Genomic DNA, 17,070 nt, shown 5'->3' on the forward strand with positions numbered 1-17,070 from the left:
GCTTATGGTCTTTGGAGATCTGCTTGTGGCTTTCAGAAGGGAGGCTGCAGAACACCTACCAATAACTGTTCCATGGGGACCCACAGGCTGCAGAGGAAGCCCAGAAGGCAAGATTCAGGCTTGGGCTCCCTCCGACATGCAGCTGGGGCGTGCTTTCCAAGTCTGGGGCTGGAATCTCCCTCCCACGGGGTGAATGAACAATGTCCCACTGGCAGACATGAGTAAGTGCTCAGCGGTACTGCAACTGAGAGATTGCAAAAAGCACCATCCCCTTTCAAAGCAGAGAGTAGCGCAGGGTGGCTCTCTGTTGGCAGGCGCCCTTCTCAATAAAGAGATCTCTTGTGGGGAAGAACTGGGGGTGGGTAGGGTGGAGGATGGGCATCCAGATGAGCCAGGCTACCAAGAACACTGCAGTGGAGTTCTTGGTAAACCCCCAAGGGGATGGGAAACCTCCCTGCAGAGAAAAGAGGCTCTCGGTAATAGCCTGCACAGTAATAGCAGCTACGGAAGCCCCCTGAGGGACAAACCTAGCACTTGGCTGCATTAGGAGAGGCCATCAAGGGTTCTCCACAATCCTTGACTCCCTGGGGCTGTTATGTCCTCATTATCAAGGCAAGCACAGAGAATTGGATCTGCATATGTTAACCAAGCACACCCATGACAGTAGTTTGTAATAGATTGGGTTTGGGTTTTTTCTTTTCTTTTTCTGAGACAGGGTTTCTCTGTGTAGCCCTGGCTGTCCTGGAACTCACTCTGTAGACCAGGCTGGCCTTGAACTCAGAAATCTGCCTGCCTCTGCCTCCCAAGTGCTGGGATTAAAGGCGTGGGCCACCACTTCCCGGCGGGTTTGGGTTTTTTCAAGGCAGGGTCTTGCTACATGACCAATTAGCTTCAAACTCTGCCCTCCTGCCTCTACCTCCTGAATTCTGGGATTATGAATACATGCCTGAGCCTGTAGCATTCTGTCTCTGTCTCTGTCTCTATCTCTCTATTTCTCTTGTCTCTCTGTCTCCCCTCTCTCCCTTCCTTCCTTCCTTCCTTCCTTCCTTCCTTCCTTCCATTGCATTGCATTGCAAAACAAAGCAACAACTGGCTGTCTTTTCCTCCTCACATCTACTCTGCCTCATTGGTAGGCAGGGCCTCCCATGGAAGTTTCCAGAAGCCCCACATTCACACCTTATCAGCTTAGTGATCCTACGGAGAAAGAAAAGGCTCTCTCTATGCATACACACAAAACAACTGCTACTCATGACTCCTTTCCTTCAAGGCAGCCTCTCCCCTGAGACCCTCTGAACCATCCCCAGCAGGTGCCGTTCACCCCATTTCATCTTACCGTGACACTACACTTTAAAGGTGGACACTGAGGTTACATAAACATACCCAGGGTCATTAGGCCACCAAGCAGCAGAGCTGGAGGCCTGTTTCTCTAGGCCCATCAACATTTCCCTCTGCCACCCACGGTCACTGTGGACATACCTCCCACATGGGACTGCCCCTCCCGTATCTGTGTGTTTGTGTTTGTGTGTGTGTGTGTGTGTGTGAGAGACACATGTGTGTGCATGTATGTGAAGGGCCAGAGATAGGCATGGTATATCTTCCTCCATTACTCTCCATATTATTTATTTATTTGGTTTATTTATCATTTATTTTGAGTCAAGGTTTCTTGATGAACCTGGAGCCCACAGGTTCAGCTAGATTGGCTAGCCAGCAAGCCCCAGAGCTTCCCCCTGATCCTTCCCCAGTCTCCCTTGTGTGAATGAGTGCCTGTTATGAAGATCAGTAACTAGTTGGGGCTTTAGGGCAAATGGCAGGGGCTGTCAGCCACTGACATAGAAGAAGCATCCCATAGAAGAAGTGGGAGCTGATGAGACTGCTCTGGGATTTAAGAAGAGAAGGCCAGAGAACGTGTATAACCAGGACAACCTCAGCTGCAGGGACTCATGAGTGAATCAGGGGCTGACCCTGCAAGGGCTCGTCACCAGGCCTTTCAGGGTCACCATTCCCACTTTCAGGTCATACTCCATGGGGTAAAACAGACCAAGTAAGAGAGCCCCATGGAGAAAAGGGGTCAAAGAAGGGCAACGGAAGGCCAGGCTAGGGCTTCAAAGAAAACAAAATAAGAGGCTGGTCAGGTCAATTGGTAGGGTCTTTGCTTAGCAAGCATAAATCACTGGGCTTCATCCCAAAGCACAGCCTAAAACCAGGCATGGATTTGAAAACCAGACCTAGATTTGAAGCATTCAGGAGGCTGAGGCAAGAGGATCAGGCGTTCAAGGACAGCTTGGGCTATGTGAAACTCTGTCTCAATACAAAACAATACAAAACAACTGTGTGTTGAGTTGAGGAGGAGGACAAACAGGTGTGGAAGAGGTGCCGTTGGTGATGAATCTGAGAAATTTTACTTGTGCAAAGACAGGCGGATGTGAATACTAGCATTGGGAAAGTGATGAGCCATCCCATTGGTCTAACCTCACCTATTTCTTCAGAACCTGCCTGCCTCTTGCCGGAACAACATTTTAGAATTACACTTAGAATTGTCCTTTTGTCAAAGTGTTGAGAATATGCGACTGGTGAGTACTTAGCCCTAAGCAGGACATTGAGGTCACCTACTCCAAGGCCCAGGGAACATCTCAGAAAACATGGCAGAAAGAAGAGAAGAGCCAGCGGATAGGGAGATGGGTTGTGGAACACTCTCTTCTGGATAGGACTTGGCCATTACAGTCATAACCACACAGCATCCGTGGGTAACTGCTGTCTGTCAACAATTCATCCCAGATGACAGAGAGGACCAGGAGGCCCAACCCATCCTGGGGAGCAGTTGGCAGTTAATGGTTGCTGGGGACCAGGAGCCAGTTTCTCCAGTGTTATAAACCCCTGGTAAGGTGCTCACCCTGCAGTGAGTGATACCCTGCCGCCTCATTAAACTCAGTGGGTGACATCCCAAAAGACCTAATGTTGGGAGGCTAGTTAGGGATGCATGGGTTCAGTGGGAGTGGAGGAGAGAAGAGAAAGTAACAAATAGAAGAATCAGAACACATTGTATGTGCATCATAAACAGTAAATGATCAAGGTATAGTACATATTTGTGTAAAATTGTCAAAGAATAAATGATGCTCTCAATCATTTTAGTGATAATAATAATAATAGTAAAAAGCAGAATTATACCAGGCATAATGGCACATACCTTCAATCCCATCACTCAGGAGGCAGAGGCAGAGGCAGCTGGAACTCTGAGCTTGAAGCCAGCCTGGTCTACAAAGTAAGTTCCAGGACAGCCAGGGTAGTACAGAGAAATCCTGTCTCAAACAAGACAAGACAAGACAAGATAAGACAAGACAAGAAAAGAAAGAGAAATAATTTGCCCACTTAGCCTGTTTAAAATTATATTCTGAATGGGTATGGGAGGGGATGGGGATGCTACCCCCAGAAAGAGGGAGCATGCTTGAGAGAAAAGGAAGAAAGAGGCCCCTGCAGTCCCATATAGTTATGTACTCAACAGAAAACATTCATTGAATAACTATTATAGGCCAGGCCTTCACCTGACACAGGCTTGTGTATAGCTGTCACTGTTAGCTGATAAAATGCCGAGGTGCATATATGCCATAGAATATGTACTATGGGCAAAGTCTAAAGATATTTACTATCTGTCTCTCTATAGCAAACCCTACCCTGGCAGGTTTGCCCATCCCCTGTGCTGCGTGCAGCCACGTGCGGCTATGAAACATTATGAGGATTTGGTGGCATTTGACTAATAACTTGCCTGTGTGGACATTCTGGTTTGAAAGGAGGCCAGTCTCAGTGAAGAGACTAGTCATCTCTGAGGAGAGACACGATGCAGCAGAGCAGGGAACTGGAAAGTCACCCACTCGCGCCCAGCTTTCAGAACTATTGAAAGCTCACACTCCAGGCTGGTGAGATGGCTCACTGGAAGTGGCTCAGGACCCACAGAGTGAAAGGAGGGTGAGGACTCCCCAAAGCTGTCAGCTGACCTCCATGTGTACTACAGCATGCTTACATTTACACACACACGTGTGTGTATGCATATAAAATTAATTATTTAAAAACCTCAGCAATCCCTTTAAACTGGGAGTTCCAACAGTTCATCTCAAGGCCATCAGCAAAAGTGTGTGGCATATCCGTATGACTCGCTACTACCACCCCTGCCCCAAACAAAAAGCTCACAGAAATATTTTGTCACAAGAATAATAACTATTTCCATAAAAATATACAAAAACTTATTATAGGACATGGGGAAAGGTGGTATATTACAAGACAGACTGTGGAACACGATGATACATTTTTATAAGGTTGATTTTTGTTTTTGTTTAGTTGTGTGTGCATGTGCGCCCATGCTGGTGTGTGTGTGTTTGTGTGTGTGTGTGCGCGCATTGTGCATGCAGCCACATGCATGCCGTAGCCTGGATATGGAAGTCAAAGGACAACTTTTAGGAGCTAGTTCTTGCCTCCCTCCTCAGGATCCGGATATGGGACTCAGGCCATAGGATTCACTCAGCAAGCATTTTTACCAGGTGAGCCATCTTGCTGACCCAAAATACTTTTTGCATGTAAATATGCCTGTCATTGTGTACATGTGCTCTGTGCGTGTGTGTGCTGTACAAGTGTGTGTATGCATATGGGGGTCTAAAGTTGACATCAGTGAGACTCTCCCAACCTTATATGAATAGACACAGCCTCTCCTTTGAACCTAGAGCTCAAAGATTAGCCCAGTCTCCCCAGCCAGCTTGTCCCTTGGGGATCCCCTGTGTCTGTCTCCTGAGTGCCAGGATTATGAGCAGCAATCAGTCCCACCTGGCATTTACAAGTGTCTGGGGAATAAAGTCATCCCCCACACGATGTGCCCACAGTTACGCGGCAAGTAAGTTAGCCACTGAGGCATCTCCAGCCCTGCCTTTGGAAATTGTTAGTGATAGGGTAGATCAGAAGAGTTCTAGACTGTTTGGAGCTTAGAGTAGGGAGGGGGAGGTTCCACACTGAGTGTGCAGGAACTGGTTCCCGGGGCCACCACTGGTGGTCTCCTCTGTGTCGTGCTTGGAGCTTGGATCGGGTCTCCCATAATCAGAACTAGGGTGGTAGCAACTCTGGGGGGGTCTTTCTGAGTCAGGCAGGTTTTGCTGTCATTACCAGGAACAAACTCATTCTCATAAAAGCCAGAAAAGGCAGATGGGTTTAGAGAACAGCGCTGAGAGTTCCTCAGCACGAGATGAGACTTGACAGAGGACGGGAGATGGCCACCAGAGTGCTAATGTGCTGTCTGTCTGTTTCGAATCACCCTGTGGCATTTGGGGTCCTCTTTTTCTTAAGGAGTGGTTCCAACAAGTTTAAAAAAAAATAATAGAAGAAACCATAAAGCTTCAAGCCATGTGGGTGAGCACCACGTGCAGAAAATGATCTCCAAACGGTCTCAGCCGACACAGGCCACATTTAAAACCTCAGCTATCTAAGCAAATAGCATGCTTGTGAACCACCTACCCCCACCCAAACCCTGCTAGGAACAATGTGCTCTCTGGAAATTGCTTTCAGAGACAGAATCGGGAGCATGCATTGGGTTAGCCTGCCCAGCCTCTATCTACCTACCTCAGCTGGTGTCAGAATCTAGGTATTTCTTTGGAAAACACTATCTGCTTCTACTTAGAACCAAGTGAGTCTGTCCATGACTTAGGTGACAGATGTGACCCAGCACAGACTAATAAGAGGCCGAGTTATTTTGGTCACCAGAACTGGCTCAGAGTAGACACATGACCCATGCTACGTTAATCAGAACCCACAAAGCTTAGCCCTGAGACCCGTGTTGGAACTACTGAGAAGTAGGTAGACTGTCTCCACCGATAGACTGGAAGACGAAATGGCTGAAGACACCTCTGCGACCAAGTGTAGGATGCTTGAAAAGGAACCAAACACAAAGGAGGAAAAGTCACATTCCTGCTAACACCCTTTAAAAAAGGATATACAAATTTTTAACAGTTAATTGTTTTTTTTTAAAGATTTATTTTATTTCATTTTTATGTGTATGAGTACATTGTAGCTGTACAGATGACTGTGTTCCATCATGGGTGTGGCTGCTGTTGATCTCAGTACCTCTGCCGGCCCCGCTCGCTCCGGCCCGCTCGATCACCCTGCTCGCTCGCCCTGCTTGCTCGCTCGCCCTGCTCACTCTGGAATAATTTTCTGCAGCCATCTTCAGACGCACCAGAAGAGGGTGTCCGATCTCATTATGGGTGGTTGTGAGCCACCATGTGGTTGCTGGGATCCGAACTCAGGACCTTCGGAAGAGCAGTCAGTGCTCTTACCCACTGAGCCATCTCGCCAGCCCCCAGTTAATTGTTTTTTTTAACCATGTGTATGTGTGTATGTGTGTGCTTTGTGAACCCTTGTGTACATTTGTAGATCCCTGGGGGTTACAGGTGGTTGTGAGTTGCCACATGGTTCATGGGTGCTGGGAGCAGAGGCTGGGTCCTCAACAAGAGCAGCTAGCACTTTTAACTACCAAGCTATCTATCCAGCCCACTTCCCCCCTTTTAAAAAGTTCTATTTCATTTGTTATTTATGTGCATGTGTATCTGCACATGTGTGTAGCTTCTCTTGGAAGCCAGAAAAGGACCTTGGGTTCCCTGAATTGGAGTTACAGACTGTTGGAGCTGGCTGATATGGATGGTAGGAACCAAATCCAGGTCCTCTGCAAGAGCCATCTCTTCCTAGCTGAGCCATTGCTCTGGCACCTGGATACAGCCAGGCCTATTGCTGGCCTTTCCGCTTAGGTTGGGCTGAATTGGTTTCCCATGACTTACAAAGAAGATAGGCCTGAAACTAGCAGAGCTCTTCATCCCTCTGCATGCTGGAACATCAGTGTGTCTGCAGAATTTTGGGTGCTAAGTATTTGTTCTGTGTTTCTTCAGCAGCCTATTCAAGAAGGGCTCTGGGGACTTCCCAATAGCCCTCTTTTAATTAGCTCATGAAAGGAACCCAGGCAAAGTGGTTGTGAGTTTGCTTGAAGATGGTCAGTCACTGGGAGTAGATCTCCCCTCCCAACCTCCCAGCCTCCCAGCCGGGGCCTCTCAGTTAGGACAAGAGACCCTGGCATTAGGGCCAGTGGCCCCGGTTCATAGAATTTCCCCTGTGATTTTTTTTTTTTTTTTTTGATTTTTCACTTTCTATCTGTAAGCTTTTTATGCCAACAGACATAACAGTAGAAACAAAACTTTGCCAAAGAGTTATGACTGTAGAGATAGAGGGGGATCGGGCACTGTTGTACCTCATATACAATGTTTGATATAGATCAGGGAGGATGTTTATAGTTTGAATCATCAGCCTGTTCCACTTGTAGTATTTAGCAAGCTATCCTCTAGCACCTGGCTTGTGTGTGTGTGTACTTTTAAAATAATCTACGATGGTGGCTGAGATGTGGCTCACTCAGCAGTGTGAGTGTCTAGCATGTATGAAACCCTGTTTTGGAGCCCGGTGTGCCAAAACACACTGGTAGGGTCCGCACTTGAGTAGCGATGACTGAAGGATTTAAGCAGAGCTTGAAGGTCATCCTCTGCAAGTTCCAAGCCAGCCTGGGCCACAAGAGACCCTGCCTCAATCTTACAGAGACAAACAAAATCCCAACCATCTAAGAGGTCTATCCAAGTTGAGGTGACTTTACTGGATTTCAGTGCTCTCCAGCACAAGGTCTAAGAAGCTGGGAGTGTGGGAGCCCTTAATCCAAGCCTCTGGGTCACTATGTGGTTGTGAAGATAAAGATGTTGTTGGGTGTAGCGGGCTCTTGCTACCTGTGTTTAAATCTAGGCTATTGCTAGCTGTCATCTTGGGCCCCCGAGTGTGTGCATCTTATCTCAGTTGAACTTCAGTCCCCCCCCCGGGGGGCCCCATTTCCACTCTAACAAGATGAAAGAAATGATGATCATGAACCAGGAAAACATTAGTGGGGAAGGAACTGCTTGTAGAAAGAAGAAGGTGGTTCACAGAACAGCCACAGCAGATGATAAAAAACTGCAGTTTTCCTTAAAGAAGTTGGAGGTAAACAATGTCTCTGGTATTGAAGAGGTGAACATGTTTACAAACCAAGGAACAGCGATCCATTTTAACAACCCTAAAGTTCAGGCATCTCTGGCAGCAAACACCATTACAGGCACGCTGAGACCAAGCCACTGACAGACATGCTTCCCAGCATTCTCAAACAGCTTGGTGCATGCAGTCTGACTAGTTCAAGGAGCCTGACCAAAGCTCTGCTCAAACAATCTGTGGGCGGAAAAGCACCACTTACTCCTGAAAAGGAGGAAGAGGAGGAGGAGGAGGAGGAGGAGGAGGAGGAGGAGGAGGAGGAGGGGGAGGTTCCAGATCTAGTGGAGAATTTTGACGAGGCTTCTAAGAAGGAGGCAAACTGAACTGAAGCAACTGCTGAAGAAGGTGACACTTGCAGAAGTCACAGGAGCTGCTATTTTATATCATGACTGCTTTTTGATTTTTTTGTTTATTATGGATGTGATAAAAATCTAGATCTTTAACATTTTTAAGCCCAAGTCCTCCTTCCCTGCCCCCCGCCCCCTGGACACTGCAGCTCTTTTCAGTTTTCGCTTATACCTAATTCATTCTTTGTGGCAAATTAAGCCTGAAGAAGCCTGGGAATAAAGTTTGGAAAAGGCTAAAGAAATTCTTTGCCTAGTTAAAAAAAAAAAAAAAATCTAGGCTACTAGGTTCTGCCCCGTTATAGCCAACCTTTGATCTCCCCGTGCCTCGGTCTACTCATATGTGAAATGGAGATCATCAATATAGCATGATGCCTGTTAAGCATTCTATGATGCTTAAAGAAATCAGTAGCCATACATCACAGGACAATGTCACTATTGTTTTCCTTATTTTAAACATTTTATTCTTTTATGTGTGTGCATATCATTTCTGTATGCATATCTGTGCACTTTGTGCCTGGTACCCTCAGAGGCCAGAAGAAGGCGTCAGATCCCCTGTGGTTGGACTTATAAGTGGTTGTGAGCTGTCCTGCAAGTGCTGGGAATCAAACCTGGATCTTCTGGAAGACCAGCCAGCGCTTTTAACCACAGAACCATCCCCACAGCCCCCCAAATAATCTGTTTTGACATTGATGCATGTATGTGCAGTTTCTGTTTTGTAGTTTGGGAAAGAAATACAATGTAGAGCGTGTATATACACCCTTCGTCCTTGCTAGAGGAGATGGATTGGTCATTTTGGTCCAGGGAAATAGTTTAGAATAAAGGCTCATTATTGTGTTAGACTTGTTTCCCACTAGTAAATAATGGCTACTAGTTGCTGTGTGAAGGTTGTTCATATTTCTTATTGAAAAGCAGTTCAGCTTGGCAGCCACGGACATTCTCTAGTTCTGTAGGATGGGACAAGTGTCTTCATCTTTCTGAGACTCAGAGTACCCTCTGGGAAGTGGTACAGTCATAGCTCTTTAGTCACGGTCACCAGGAAGCTTCCATGGGTGCCTTGATGCCAGGGTAAATGTTCAATACTGGCATCATCACCAGGCCAGGAAGAGCCTGGGCAGCTATGACTGTTAGCACCAGTCGAATGCCAAGGGGTGCCCAGTGCTGCTAAACTGAAGGGACAGGGTAGACTAGATGTCCAAGTCTATAGGTGAAGCAAAAGTGGGTGGGGCTAAGTCATGCTGGAGATTTGCCTGCCCATCAAGTAGGGCATATAGCATTTTATTCAGAGAGTCCTCAGGTTCAAGTACCGAAGAGTCAGATCACAGGAGAGACTCAGAAAGGCTGTATATCTGCCACTGCCTGTGTGTTCTAACGCCCTGTCTCTACAGTCGCTCTCCAGTAGGGAGAGTTTGACTCCACAGAGGGTGTTTGACAATGCTAGACTCGTTTTCAGGTCTGACAACTAGGGAGAGGTTTGCTGTTGGCACCCAGCAGACAGATTATTGCTTGCTGTCATCTTGATTTGAAATGTCACCTGTAAGGCTCCTGTGTTAAAGGCTTTGTCCCTGGCTGGTGGATCCACTCTCTCCCTGAGAAGTGACTGGATCCAGAGAGTGATGGCTCAATCAATGGTTGTATCCATTGACAGCTCCACAATTGAGCAGGCTGATGGGGGAGGGGTCCTGGGAACCGTGACAGGCAGGATCTGACAGGAGAGGTAGGCCCCTGGGGGTGGTCCTTTTGAAGAGCTATCTAGTCCCCAGCTCTTCTGCTCTCTTAATCTCTCAGCCTCCAGCTGCCATGGTGTGAGCAGCCTCTCCCATCTTAAGATCCTGTAGCCACCAGCCTTTTACCTCGGGCCAAGAGCTACAGAGCCGACTGGCCTCTGTAAAAGGCTGAAACTGATTAAAAGTTAACTGTTCCTACTTAATCTCTCAGAAATTCTGTCCTGAGAACAAGCAGCCGGCTTACTGACACACCCGCTGAGCCTCCTACAACTCATTGCAGAACCCATTGACAGGGTGTCACCCAGCCCCAAGTGCCAATCAGGTGGAGTTGGGAAGTCCTGCTCTGTAGTTATCATGGAGTCCCCAGGGACAAATGATACCATCAGACTGTATCCCATTATCACCAGGTTTAGGGAGAGCCTCGGCATGAGGCCTGTCAGGAACTGGGCTATTCATAAATGTCTGTATGTTTGGAGTTAAATCTTTTGGGATAGGGCCTACCACGCCTGCTTTGCTTTTGATAGCACCAGAGGAGAGCCTCCTGCTTCTGTCTTCCTATGTTGGCCATTTTCTGTCTCATACCTTCTTTCCATCAACGAGGAATCTGCCAAGGGAGATGGCAGGAGACAATGTTCTAAAGTCAACCCCAAATTCAGATGTGGTCCTGTCATTCATTAGCACCCAAAGCTACTAGCCTGGTTTTAAAATGAATGACTTTACAGGCTGGAAATGTAGCTCAGTTGGAAGAGTTCTTGCCTGGTGTGCACAAAGCCATGGGTTTGCTCCACAGCCTGGCATACTGGTGATCCCAGCTTCTGGACTTATAGGCAAGGAGGGTCAGCTCAAATAATCTTATAGTTCAAAATCAGTGCCAGTGAGCTGGGTGTGATGTCCCATGTCTTTAACCCCAAACTCAGAGACAGGCAGATCTCTGAGTTTGAGGCCAGCCTGGTCTACAGAGTGAATTCTAGGACATTAGGACAGCTAGGGCTACACTGTGTGTGTGTGTGTGTGTGTGTGTGTGTGTGTGTATCGGGGCCAGTGACATTGGCTCAGTGGGCAAAGGTGCTTTTCCTAAAAGCCCGATGACCTGGAATTCACATAAAGACAGGAGGAGAGATGCATGTGTACACACACATAACAAACACTAATAATAATTAAATAAATTAATTTTTAGAAAGAAGGGCTATTGAGATGGTACCAAGTCTGACAGTGAGTTCAAACCCCACAACCCATAGAGAAAAGAGAAACAGACTCCCCTTAAGGTGCCGTCTGACACACACACACACACACACACACACACACACTTTGACATGAGTGCCTATACACAGAGGTCCAACAAGGGAAAAAGAAATTGAAGGTTATCTTCAGCTACATATTGGGAGCTACACATTGGGTTTTGGGTTTGAGGCCTGCCTGAGACACATGAGACCCGTTGATGAACAAATGAATGAATGAATGAATGAATGACAAAAGTAATAGCTTTTCACCTGTGTGTGCAAAACCTTCCCTGTAGCCATATGATTTGATTTTAAAATTTTTATTATTTTATTTTATGTGCATGGGTGTTTTGCCTGCATGTATGTCAGTGTACCACATATGTGCCTGGTGTCCTTCGAGGACAGAGAAGGCATAAGATCCCATGGAGCTGGGGTTACAAAGTGTTGTGAGCTGGGAACTGAACCCAGGCCCTCCGGAAGAGCAGACCATGCTCTTAACTGTTGAGGAATCTCTCCAGCCCCAGACACATGATTTTGAGTAAAGGAATTCTCACACACACAAACTCCATTGTCCGGTAACGAGCTGGCTCTGGAGCCTGGTTCAAGACAGCTGCTGGTGCTTATAACCTAGGAAGTGTTCAAGGACCACAGAGGCCAGGAAATGACTTTTCAGTGAAAGAGGCATTTCTATTTCATTCCAGCCCCCAATGCATTATGTAACTCTCCCATCATTCCTGTTCCAACTGAAAGATTTGAAAATTCAAATAACTTGGAGGTTATTTGGACTTTGTTCAAATGTAAGCCATCTCTTCGGTCATTATGCCTGTTGTTTCTGATGGAAAGACTAACGTCCTATGGTAAGAGCCATCGTGGAATGTCCTCATTTAAGATGTTTCTTTTTGAGCATGGCTAGTCACTGATGCTTCCTTGGTCTTCATTACTTATTCAGCTGTGTCTTAAAGACCTTATTTATTTATTTATTTATTTATTTATTTATTTTTGCTATTTTTTAGATTTTCCCATCCATTTAAATATTGTGGGCTTGAGCAAACTGAACAATGACAAGCATCTGCACTGGAGCCCTATAAAAAGGTCTTTTGTTGGGATGGGTGGTGGGGTGGGAAGAATACGTTATTTTGGCAATATCTGTGTCACAGGAATAGATTCAAATGGAAGGTCACCAATAGAGGGGACAAAACATGTTCTGGTCATACTGACCGAGAGAGGGAGTTACACACAGAGAAAGGGAAAGAAAGCAAGCAATACCAGCAACAATAGTATGTTTCTGTTCTATGCCTGTCTCGTGTGTGTGTGTGTGTGTGTGTGTGTGTGTGTGTGTGTGTGTGTGTGCGCGGCAACAGGTCTGTGGACCCGCCCATGTATCTCCGCAGGTTCTGAATGCTAACAAAGCCTGTCCTTGAACTCCTAAATCTCTTGCTTTGACCTCCCAAGTGCTAGGTTTGCATCATGCCCATTTTTCTTCAGTGCTGGGAGTAGAACCCAGAATTCCATGCATGCTAGATAAGTGCTCTACTCACTGAGTGACAGCCCCAACCCTGGCTATAAATACATCCACGGCCTCCTAAATTCTTAATCCTGTTAACTTCTCTGGGAGAAGATATTCTAATGCTCTAGGGCAGGAAATCTCCACAGGGTGAGAGGTTGCACCCCAGGGGATTTGGACAAGGCCTGGAGGCATTTTGTAGATGTTGCAACTGAGGGACGAGACTGGGAATCTCAGAGACACTGATAATATCACGTTCACAGATCTGCCACCAAGTGAACTGGGCAACCCAAAGGTCTAGAGGTTCAGTAAAGAGTCTTTCCCAACGTGTCGGGGGCACCTAAAGATCTCCCTGCTGAAGCTAACTAAGTTGGAAGCAGCAGTGGCTCCAGGAAAGCTGAGAAAATAGTGGCTCAACTTTTTTCTTTTTTCTGCTGGGCTTTCTTCAGTACAGTCCAACGAAGAAAGGATGCAACCATCATTACCCTGAGAGTATGGGACTTACTGTTGGTATCTGCAGCACCCGTAAGAACCCCAGGCTCCATCCCAGGCCTGCTGAATCTCAGCTTGAATTTGAATGCAAGCCCCACAGGATCCATGCATACATTACATGGTGTGAGAAAGTGCTGGTCTCACCTAACAGGAAACAGAAGTTTTAAGTGACAATTTCGATAAATGCTAACATGGAATCCAGTTGGGGGGGGGGGGGGGGGGGGTCAGGGAAGGCTTCCATGAAACTTCAGCCTGGACACTGAGCTCACAGGAAGTAGCCCAGAAGAAGCTTCCTCCAGGGGGAACAGAATAAACAAAGGCTCAGAGGCAGGCTGGAGGTGGTAGCCCAAGAGGTAAACTGCTCACAGGGCAAGCGTAAGGACCAGAGTTCAATACTCAGCATCCATGTAAAAAGCCAGGTGGGCACCCTGTAACCACAGTACGTAGGTGGAACCAGGGAGGTTCTTGGGATTCACTGGCTGGAAAGTCTTCTAAGTGAGTTCAAGGCCAGTGAGGGACCTGATCTCCAAACAAGGTAGATGGCACCTGAGGAACGGCAGGTGAAGTATACACACACACACACACACACACACACACACACACACACACACTATACACATATACACACACAGATATACACAAAGACACACAGATACACACAGAGAGACATGTACACAGAGATACATACACATACGTGCACATACACATACACAGAGATATATATATACAGTATATACACGCACACACTGTATACATAGAGACACAGATACAGAGAGACAGAGGCACTCAGAGAGATATGCACACAGATACACACACAATATACACATGTGGATATACAGAGACACAGAGAGAGACATATACATACAGAGATACATACATACAGAGAGGCACATACACAGAGATAGATACACAGGACACACACACTATACACATAGAGACACACACATACACAGAGAGATACACACACATAGATATACACACAGAGACACACACGAAGAGACATATATACATAAAGATATACATACGCATACATGAGCATAGACAGACACACATAGAAATACACACACAGTACACACATATACACAGACACACAGAGATACACACAGTAGACACACATTGATGCACCTAGAAAGAGACACACACAGAGAGACATATACTAAATTATACACACATGGGTACATACACAGAGAAACATATACAGATACACACACACACACACACACACACACACACACACACTCACTCACTCACTCTTTCGCAGGAGGGAACTTGGTAGGCTGGGGAACTCATAGAAGAGGTCCCCCATGAGCGAGAAATAACTAAGAAGTAACTGAAGGTGAGAAGCCCCCCCACCTCAACCCACCCCCACCCCCAAGATGGGGCTCTGGGGCCAGCTAGAGTGTTCCTGCTAGAGTTGACCCTTTAGCCCTCATCTGAGGTAAGCAGGCAGGGGAGACCACAGGGAAGTGGGTAGAGAAGGCAAGGTGGCTTCCTTAGCAATTTAACTCCACGATTCCAAGCAGGTCAGTAAACAGGTCTGACCAGGTCACAGCTCCAGGAATGGTAATTGTCCCAGGTGGCCCTAGGGAGCCTCGCCAGTGGGGACAGTCCATAAACCCCACTCCCACCCCCTTTAACTTCAGGTTACACAGAGGCATGTGTGTCAATATATTTTTGTACAAATTTTGTAGTTTGTGACATGTCCTGGCAACGTTGAGACCCAATTACAAGAAGCCAGAGTGGAACTGTGAGCCTAAAGTTGGAAGAGCTGTTAGCTTCTGGCACAGACCTCCTCCAACTTCGCTGTTCCTGGCCTCAAAACGCTTAACGACAAAAATCCATTTTTAATGAGAATTCTTTCTTTCTTTCTTTCTTTCTTTCTTTCTTTCTTTCTTTCTTTCTTTCTTTCTTTTTTCTTTTATTTTAAACTAGTGACTTCACACCCTGGTTTTGGTCTCCTTTGGGCCAGCAGATTCCAGCCTTCCTTACAAGCAAGAATTGACTCTAAACTGATTACCTGTAGTAATCAGGCAGTCCTGTAGGCTGCCTGCTCAGAGTGGCTCAAGCATTAAGTCACATGGTTCCTATTCTCCTTCAGTACGAGCCTGGCCTGCGGGGCCAAGCTCGTGAGAGTCATTTTTATCACACAGGCAACGACTGCCTGGCTGTCTGTGTTTCCGTCTCCCCAACAGATTACGAATCTTACAAACCATCTATTATCCACTCGGCAACTGGCAAACTTGAACTTGGCCAACACCGAGGCAGAAGCCGACAGAACGCTGAGTTCCAAGTCAGAAGAAGTGGGAGAAAGAGAGAAAATTCAGAGATGAGCCAGACAATTTCCCAACCTGTAAAAACATGTTGTATTTACCAGGTCTGGTACGGAAGCCAAACTCGGGGCTCGGTGTTTGTCTTGGGCCCTGGGCCTGGGTTATGTCTGGTGCTCCCAGAACACTACGCCCCTCCTCCCCCTCCTCACTCACATCTGATGATTGGCGTATTGTTTAGAGACCAAGAGGGACGATCTCGCGCTCCGGAGGAAGCTGGCAAGAAAGTTCGATTCTATAAAAAGAAGCGCGCGGTCAGGGTTCGGTTTCCTATTCTGACTCAAGGCAAAGAAGAGACTCAGAAATTCCAACCCAGAGGGTCAGGATGGGCTCCAGGGCCTGTTCCCTCAGCTCCTGCCTCCTCCCTGTTCTTGCAACTGGCCAGCTGGGATTACACAACTCACACTAATTTTATTCCACACGCGGCTGTTTCTCATTAGGAACCGGGATTTTTTTTTTTTTTTTTTTAACCTCCCAGTGCCTTGTCACCCGTGCCGGATCCAGGTGAGTAATTCCACTTCAGAACAGGAACATTCTATTCGCACCGCAGGCCGGACTCTGAGAGATGTGGGTTTGACGCGTTGTCCAGGCATAGACCTCCATGGTTTTTGCTCATGGTGCCAAGACCCAATTTTCTCCTCTGAATTCCTAGCATCGCCAGTCTCACGGGTTCTATTCCACTGGGGAGGAGGGAAGGAAGAACACTTGAGTCAACTGTAGAATGTTTTTGGATACCCAGTACCTGACAACAGCTTCTGGAGGGCTCTGTTTCTTTCCCCTTGCCCTTTTTTTTTTTTTAAAGCTGAATTGCCAGATGTTCTGAGAGTATCTAAAACCTGGCTTTCCTGTCTTCCACATGCAGTATGATATTGGATCCAAATCACAGCACGTTCTCGGTAGTTCTGGAGAATGGAAACCATCAGACCTAGGTGTTGGCATCTGGGACCTTGGGATGCCTCAGGACTAAACTCACATTCGTAAACAGTAATGTGGCTTCCTAACGTTAGCCTCGTGCATTTCCTTGTATTTTCCTGGCTATGTACCAGAGCAGCTGCATCTCCCCAAACTCTCTGGGTAGAGTGAAGTGCAAGGGATGGCTCACTTGTGGCTTTACTGAAGCTGAAGGGCTGGGGCAGGGCTCAGTGTACAGAGCAGTGTAGTGTATAATGTTATGTGCAGAGTCCTGGCTTTGATCCCCAACACCACCAAAAGGAAAAAAACAAAACAAAGAAAACAAACAAACAAACAAAGGAAGTGCTTCAGCCACATCTGGAGCGAGCTGGGTAGACAATTGGGACTCCGGACACCCCTGTGCCTAATGAAGGTAGAACTCCACCGTCCCCCTAAAGCTCCCTCTGCTTGGTACCCTGCTTT

General features: G+C 46.9%; 1 pseudogene; it reads left to right on the forward strand.

The window, feature by feature from the left end:
• The first annotated feature begins 7,905 nt into the window (after positions 1-7,905).
• On the forward strand, positions 7,906-8,405 carry LOC116104628 (annotated as a pseudogene).
• The last annotated feature ends 8,665 nt before the right edge of the window (positions 8,406-17,070 follow it).

Source organism: Mastomys coucha, unplaced genomic scaffold (assembly GCF_008632895.1).
Source record: "Mastomys coucha isolate ucsf_1 unplaced genomic scaffold, UCSF_Mcou_1 pScaffold22, whole genome shotgun sequence".
In the NCBI taxonomy this organism is placed as follows: Eukaryota; Metazoa; Chordata; class Mammalia; order Rodentia; family Muridae; genus Mastomys; species Mastomys coucha.